Source organism: Protopterus annectens, chromosome 2.part1 (genome assembly GCF_019279795.1).
Source record: "Protopterus annectens isolate FY-2018-M chromosome 2.part1, PAN1.0, whole genome shotgun sequence".
NCBI classification, from domain to species: Eukaryota; Metazoa; Chordata; order Ceratodontiformes; family Protopteridae; genus Protopterus; species Protopterus annectens.
In genome coordinates, this window is record NC_056729.1 from 333,589,298 (window position 1) to 333,597,810 (window position 8,513).

Consider the following 8,513-nt stretch of genomic DNA (forward strand, 5'->3'; position numbering starts at 1 on the left):
GACTACTAAGTGGAACTGTGGAGCAGTCAGGGGTTGAAAACTATCTACTGCTCACAAGCTTTTTTATTCCACAAGATGAGGCCACAGTGACCTGGCTCTGATTTAAACTGGAGGTTGTGTGCATTGCAGCCATAAAGATAAGTAATGGCATTTATATAGAGAAGCACATATGTGGGTGTGAAGGTGTAGAACATGGCCGCTTATTGAAATGACGGCACTCAAAATGCAGAGTGTCGACAAGCCTCCCCCCAAAAAGACTGAACACACAGAGAAAAGCGAATCTCAGAAATCACTCCTCATTTAAACATCTTTTTGTGGGGGTAGGAGCAAGCTCCCCACATTCCCCAAACCTATATATACTAACTCTGAGAGCTCCATACCTCGGAGAAAATGGGATATTCCAATAAATGTCATTTTGGACTCCGTATATAAAAGTCCATTCTTTTGGCCATTTAGTCTCCATGTTTCAGGACTTACTCTAGTGGGTCCTGACATTTCAAATGGTTATTATAGAAAATTCATTTAACTGAAAACCACAGAAGTCTACAGAAAGTATGTGCTGGTGTCATTTCTTATCAGAGGAGTTTTTAGAGATGTGAGTCTAGCAGATTATGTGTAGATTGCAATGGTCAGCATCATGTTATACCCCAGATGTGTAGATGTTTGTGTTTGTGTTGCAGTACTGTGGTACTTTTGTCTTGTCTTCCCAAATGAGTGACCATGGAGTTAGTATATATAAGTAATGGGTGTGGGATGCAGGAGGGGCTTGTCCTCCTGTAAATCATTTTTATGGCATATTTGTTGTGGAGACAGTTTTCAGTTAAATGGGTTGGAGCACTTGGGTTTCAGGCAAATGAACATTGAGACAAATGTAATAGACCCAGATATATGTATATATGTGTGTGTGTGTGTGTGTGTGTGTGTGTGTGTGTGTGTGTGTGTGTGTGTGTGTGTGTGTGTACATGTGTATATCTATCTATCTATCTATATATATATATATATATATATATATATTTATAGGGAGAGAGAGAGAGAGAGAGAGAAAGAGGAATATAGGCAAAGAGGAGGGAGGATACCTCTGAATCATATTCTTTGACTTCTCAAGTGCCTTTAACAGCATCCAACTAGACAGACTGGGGAGTAAGCTGTCAGCAATTAATGTGGATGCTCCTTTAATTCCATGGATCCTGGATTATCTGACTGATAGGTCCCAATATTTGTGACTACAGGGCTGTGTGCCTGACACAGTGCCGTGTAGCACTGGAGTACTGCAGGGGGACAGTTTTATCACCTTTCCTTTTCACCCTGTATACCACAGACTTCAGCTATAACACTGAGTGCTGTCACCTGCAAAAATTCTTGGATGACTTGGTCAAAGTAGGAAGTATCAGCCATGGAGACGAGGAATACAGCAGGTTGGTGGACATTTTTGTGAGCTGGAATACAGCAGGTTGGTGGACACCTTTGTGAGCTGGAATACAGCAGGTTGGTGGACAGCTTTGTGAGTTGGTGTAAGACTGATCAGTTGCAGCTAAAGATCAGTAAAATGAAGGAGCTGGTAGTAGATCTAGGGAGATCATGATCTCATCCCTCAATGACCCCTCATTCAATTGGGGGGGGGGGGGTTGAAGTGGAGATTGTTCAGGACTACAAGCATTTGGAAGTGCACCTGGACAGTAAGCTGGACTGGTCCAAAAACTCGCAGGTAGCATATAAAAAGGGTCAGAGTAGACTACACTTACTACAAAGACTCAGATCCTTTGGAGCTGGCAACACTATTGCTGCAGTTGTTCTATGAGACTATAGTGGCCAGTGCTGCTGGGGTAGTAGCATAAAGGAAGGCTGAGGCAAACAGACTCAATAAATTGATTAGAAAGGCCAGCTCAGTAGTTGGAGAAGAACTGGACACCCTTGAAATGCTGGCTGAGAGAAGAATGTTAGCGCAACTAAATCCATCATGAAACGTATTGACCACCCACTCAACAGAGTGATGGATGGACATAGAAGTTCCTTTAGCAGGAGACTGATGAGCATAAAGTGCTCCACTGAATGTCACAGGAAATCCTTTCTGGCCACAACCACCAGACTCTATAATTCCTCGTGCCATCCTACCACCATCACCTCCACCACTGAAGGAGACCACATAGTGCAATGTTAAACTTTTACCTGTGGTTTTCTTTTCTCCCCATCCTTCTTATCTCTCTTTAATCTCTTTTTTTCAGTGCAATTTTAGTCATCATTGCAAATATGCTTTGTGCAATATGCTATACCTTAGTTAAAGTATTGTAATGTGCAATACCCCATATCCTAGTGTTAGTGGTAATTAATATGAAAGGCTCTCCCTTTCATGTCATTACTATATGTAGTATCAAACTCATCTAATACTTTGGCTATGGTCAACAGTGTACCTATGTCAGGTGTTGCTGGTATATATGTGGGTTAACATATATATATATACAGTATATATATAGTATCTATCATATCTAATTATGCGACATCTTTGTATGGTCTATGTTGTGTCTATGTTTATCTGTGCAGCTGTAACATAAGTAATTTCCTGCAAGATCAATAAAGTAGTTCTGAATGAAAAAGAAAAAGAGTTGTTTTAACTGAGAATGTCTAAGATTGTAGCGCTCCACTAACTATTGTCAAAATTGATCTATGACTGTAAGTCTATGACAATATGAGTTGTCAGTACATCGTACCTTTATGCACATATATGTTGCATTGCATCAATGGCATTTTTACAATATGTTAAAAATAAAAACGTAATATACAACTGATGCCTCACACAGCACAATTTATTACTGTAGACTTGGCTCTTATCACTTAGCATTTTTACAGTATGTATCTGCATGTTGCAAAGTACACTTCAAAGCAAAGCACAGAATGTCCCCATTATGGCACAACATTTACATACATAACTCTACATTTCCCAGTTTAGTCCTATGCACTTTCACATTATGATACAACATTTCTGTGTATTCATTTCTAAACTTTGAACGTTATAAAAACAAACAATACATTTCTTGTCTTAATTTACATAGCATGTTTCCACCTTATTCTTACAGGAGTGTCTGCTTTCCAAACTTCATATCAACATTGTGTCAGCTATCTCTCCCTCTCCCTCTCTGTATTTCTCTGATCCCTGTAACAGTATTAAAATAGCTGAGCACACAATCACTGTTTAATGTCTCTAAATATATGGATCAATTTGCTTTATTAAAATAATAAGAGAAGCTTTCAGAAGAAATACAGCCCTTCTTTAGGTCTCATAAAATGAAATTCAAATGAAAGAAACAGCAAGTCTTAAACAACACAGCACACCCTATTAGGCAATCAAAATTAAGTATCACTTAAGCATTCTTTGTGAAAAGAAGGGCAGTATTTCACCTGAAAGTTTGTGTTTTTATTATTTTAAAAATTGATGTGCTCCATACTTTCAGATTATTCATGTACATGAAGTCAACACATAACCTGCTGACAGCAAACTGGACAAGTTAAAGTCATGGAACTGCATACACCTTGAAACTGTGGGGGGACTTTCACATGGGTACAAGCCCCCTGCATCCACAATGTGGGGGGACTTAAATCCTAGACTCCCTTTTTAGTAAATTTAAAGGGTCTTCAATTTTTGAAATCTTGTTTTTTTCTGTAAATGAAATTAATTTTGTATTCTTGAATGCTAGGAATGGTCATATTAACTATGTTTTCCTGGTAACAATAAATATCACATGAAACATTTTTACCCTTTAAACATTTAAGGGTTTTTCTGCTGTTTCTGTTTCTTGACTGGTTGTTTTTGCAGGGCATTTCATCTGCTCTTCTTATGGAGTAAAGAGAAATACCCTGTAAAGGTGAAAAATGTAAAACACTACTGATCCTACAGTCAAGTATGTAAATGCAAACACAGGGAGAGCCTGTTTATCCCATGGAGCAAGTATCCATTCTAGTAGATACCATTTCACTGAATGGTAGATCTTCCCCGATTCCATGCAGACCTGGATTTCACATGTAATAGTTTCCCCATTCTTCAAAAATGAATATCACAGAATTTGTTCTGCCAACAACAGCAAAACTTAATGCATTTTTAGCAACAGCCCAGAAATCCATCACATGAAGCAGACACACACACACAAATAACACAGAAAACAAGACTAGTTCATAACGAGCTGCTGTGCACTACACAATGTTTTACTTCTGTTCTCTGAACACAAAGTGGTGGGACAAAGCCTGCAAGCAGTCGCACAGTCATACATTCAAATATTGACTGCATCTTTATACTTTTTCATTGTGATGAAAGTGTTATTATAAATATAAATTCTGCCATAACTTTTAAGCTTAATAAACTTGAGAGCTTTTTACAAAAATATCAAAATCTGAATAAAATGTCTTAGTACTCTTATCATATCTCTGAGCATAAATAAATTACATTATTCTTCACGACACTCCTTTTATTTGTTTATCAATTTATCTGCCTCCGCAGCCATCAAGCTTATTAATATTTTTTTATTTTATAAGCATACAACAAAACATAACCTTCTTGTATCAAATGGATCTAAAGTCAAAAAGAAAAAGAGAAAAAACTTTGCACTTAAAGTAGAAGTTGTAGAAGGCTGTAAGGGTTATTGTAGTACCAAATGCTAGCTAAAACACACAGACGCAGACACACACACACACACACACACACACACACACACACACACACACACACACACACACACACACACACACACACACACACACACACCAATATTCCATCATTGAAGTGTAGATCATCTGAACAAAAGTTTCTTATCCTCCTAATAAAATATTTCACTTGAACCAACTTAAGTACAGACTATCCCTTTTTTGTAGAGGACAGATTGAACTTTCTCCATTGGGCTGCACACCCTGAAATGACAATTTGTTAGCAATTCTGAGGTTACTGAACATCAGAGATAGTTAAATTTCAAGACATGGTAAACTCACAAAATCAGTATGTCTAACATAAGACATATAATGCTTTCCAGTATCTTTGGCATGATCAATCTGTTTTCAGTAGATTCATTTTTTTTGTCTAGCCATCATGCTGCATACACATGTGCACACACACACACACACACACACACACACACACACACACACGCACACGCGCGCGGGCACACAGATTGCACATATAAAACATATAAAATACTTGTAAAGTTTGAGGAAGCACTACTCTGCTGCTCAGTTTTGATGCAAACATAAATAACGATATTTTTTGCATTTACTTCAATGACACTTCTCGTACATTTAGATTCTTATGTCCACTCATACAAAAATAATATTATTACTATTTTTCTCTCCTGTTTCGATAACTAACATTACTTTTTTCCTCTTTACCTGTCTTTGACACTTCTCAGAGCCTTGCAATCTTAACTCAGCTAAAAAGTAATTATTAAATAACAGATCATTTTCTCCTATTTTCATAATTAACAGTACCTTTCTTTAATCTACTTTTCTCCTATTTATCTATCTTGTGACATCTTGTGTCCTTAGATTCTTATGCCATCTAGGACAAAAATAATCAATAAAGCATTCATCATTATCCAAGAAAAATTGTAGGGCTTTTTCAAGCGTTAAAACACTTAAGTTAGGGTGAAAGCGCTTGTGTAATTTATGCAATAAATACTACTTTGGATATACACCCTGTATGCTGACATAGCCGTTTTTCTTGGATTTTGGTTTAGACTTTACGGTTGTTTTTCCACTCATTTTATTCAAAGCATTCATCATTGTCAGGCTTCATGAAACATTAATTCAAAGTACTACATAGCTGATTACCTTGTTCAAATCAAATGCATTTCATTTTGAAGTATATATTATTTTTATATGCACACTTCACAAGCTACTTTTCCAAGGATAAAATGAGCTAAACATAAAAATACAAGAATCGACTTTTCCTCACATAATACGTTACTATAAAGCACATTTACTATAGTGTTTACAACTCTGGACTTAGTTATCTAGCTGTCTGCCCTTATCAAAAGTATAATTGTTGTCCTTGACATGACAAGGTGCACTAAATGCAGCCTTACTGATACTAAGTGAAATAAGAAAAAGTTATTTAGATATCTCACTCATGTGTGACAAGCCTGCTTAATATAACTTAACAGCCTCTGGGGACAACAGTCAAAGCTCCTTCTAGTTTCCTTCCTGAGTAATACACTGTCCATAGAAATATAATATTTAAGGCACAATTCCTGTTAACAGATCATGACAAAGTGTATGCTAATATGCATATATTATAAATTGATAACAAGACGTTTGTAGTTTAAGATGGAAAATTTCCTTCAAAGTATCCTTTGAAGCAAAGTAATTTTCCCTCTATGTACCCTAGATGAAATCTGGACAAAGAGGTGTCTACTGTACATTCAAAAAAGCCCAACCTCAATGACAGCAGACTGTATAGACACTGAATTAATTACAACAAACTTCATAAAAGCACAATAGTTAAGTCAGAGTTTCTGTTACCATCTAATTTTATAGTTCTCTGAAGAGCAGAAACCACTGTCTTAAGGTTTGATTTTTAAGTCACAGACCTTTTCCCAGAAAGTCTTCCTTCGTCTGAAGAGGCAAAGTGAAATCTGATCAAAGAACAGCTTTCTCTCTTTATGGGTATCTGAAATCCCGCCCCCAAGGAACAGCAGCAAATGCAATAAATAAATAAATGTCAAGTATTACAAAAGTTACAACAAAGTAAAATATTTAGGCAGATTTTCTGTTACTAAATGATATTAAAATGCATGCAGTGTGCTGGAATGTAGAAATCACAACAGATTGTTAGCTGTTTAACCTTGAAACCTTCCCCTACAAACTCTTGCTTTCTTTCTGCAGCTCGAGTGAAACCTGATTGAAGAGTTCATTGTTCATGAAGTTCAGAGCCCACCTGTACTAGGAGAATAAATGTAATAAATGCAAATGTATACTACATCTTTCACAAAAAAGTCCACACTAGTCTCTGGAGAGCAGAACTCATGGAATATATAGATTATCCTCAATATGTTTACTATTCAGACTAAAGTACAACTTGTAAGAAAATGTATTAGAAGAGTAAACCGGTAAAAAACAGCAGAAGCTGAAGTTAGGGGGACAATCTTCCTGTCAGGGCTAGTAGATGGCCTAAACATCCTCCATGGTATTAAAATGATTATGAGAACTGAAGCATCGTAGTGGCTGACAAACAGATCTAATAAAGGACTGGCAAAACTTGATAGTGATTTACTCAGCCTGCAGTTTATCCAGTACACAGCAATATATATTCAGACACAGTAGTTAAAACAATGGGTCCTTATCTGCAGTTATTAGAGTCTGCATTTTACTGCTCAGGATATGAACAGTGCCAGAGATATTAGGGGAGAATATGGTGGAAAGGTGGGAGCTGTCCTACCAATAACATGCCCCTCATTTCCTCTGATGAGCACAGGTACAGTAAGGCTGGACCACTATGTGACGATGACATGAGTGCTCTACAGCTCAAAAATAATGACTGAGAGCATGACGTATGTGGCTGAGTTTCTTTCAAGTTTATAAACTGTCCCTATATCTGGCAATGAAATATGTCATCCAGACACCTGGATAAGAAAGGGCTAACATTGTCGAATCTCTTGCAGCTGTCCCGAATATGACAAAACTGCTGACCACTTAAGTATCATCTCAGACCGATGTATTTTGTGTGGGAAGAATGGGTGTTTCAAAGTAGTTTGAAACCTTTCAGGAGCCTAACTGTTGGAACAGGGACATAACATAATAAATATGGAATGCTGCTGCAAATTAACATACGTTAACAAGGACAATGCCATAAGTGCTTACTTCTATTAAACTAGCAAAATTTGGTGTTATACTGTACAATTTAAAGCCAAAGAAAGCATAAATTAATCTGAAATGCTGACTACAATTAAACAAATGACACAGCAGTACCCACTATGAAATACAGAAGTATTTTATTTGCCATTACACTTTTGACCCCTCCTGATATCACAGCCTTATCATGCTGGAGAGGTTTCTATGCCATAGCAATCCTTAGAAAAATGTCGTTTAGAGATTTGTGCTCTAATGCTGTCACTGAGGGTAAAATGGTCTGGAAGGAGGAGCAAGACAAACTGTATTCTAAAATGCCCACCATAAAAATTCAGTCAAGATGTTGAGAACCTTGCCTGGAACAGTAACACTAGGAACCACACCTGGTACCAGATCTATGAATGATGTTCACTAGTGAGCCAGAAAAAGCCACATGAGACCACTGTGTGGACTTATCACCACCAAAGTAAAGTGTCATTGACAGGCTCAGTGCTAATCATGTGGTCGGCTAGAGTGAAATGGATTAAAATGGAACTTGGCAGTAGACCAACACCTGAAGGCTGGGGGAAACAAGAACAACTTGTCTGAACAGTTGATCTTTTCAAGTTGAGTTATTCGGTCTTACCTTCGCACACAGCATTGGTTCCAGACTTCATGAGTAGTGGTTGTCTCTCTCATATTCTGAACATGAC

General features: G+C 37.3%; 1 protein-coding gene across 2 annotated transcripts in view; it reads right to left on the reverse strand.

The window, feature by feature from the left end:
* The window catches only part of SLC34A2 (solute carrier family 34 member 2), a 477,602-nt gene extending 470,994 nt beyond the window's left edge, over positions 1-6,608 (reverse strand). For both annotated transcript variants that reach the window (XM_044062162.1, XM_044062161.1), the window contains exon 1: positions 6,564-6,608. The gene's annotated coding sequence lies outside the window, so the exon portion shown is untranslated. The remainder of the gene's footprint in view (positions 1-6,563) is intronic.
* Positions 6,609-8,513: the final 1,905 nt, after the last annotated feature.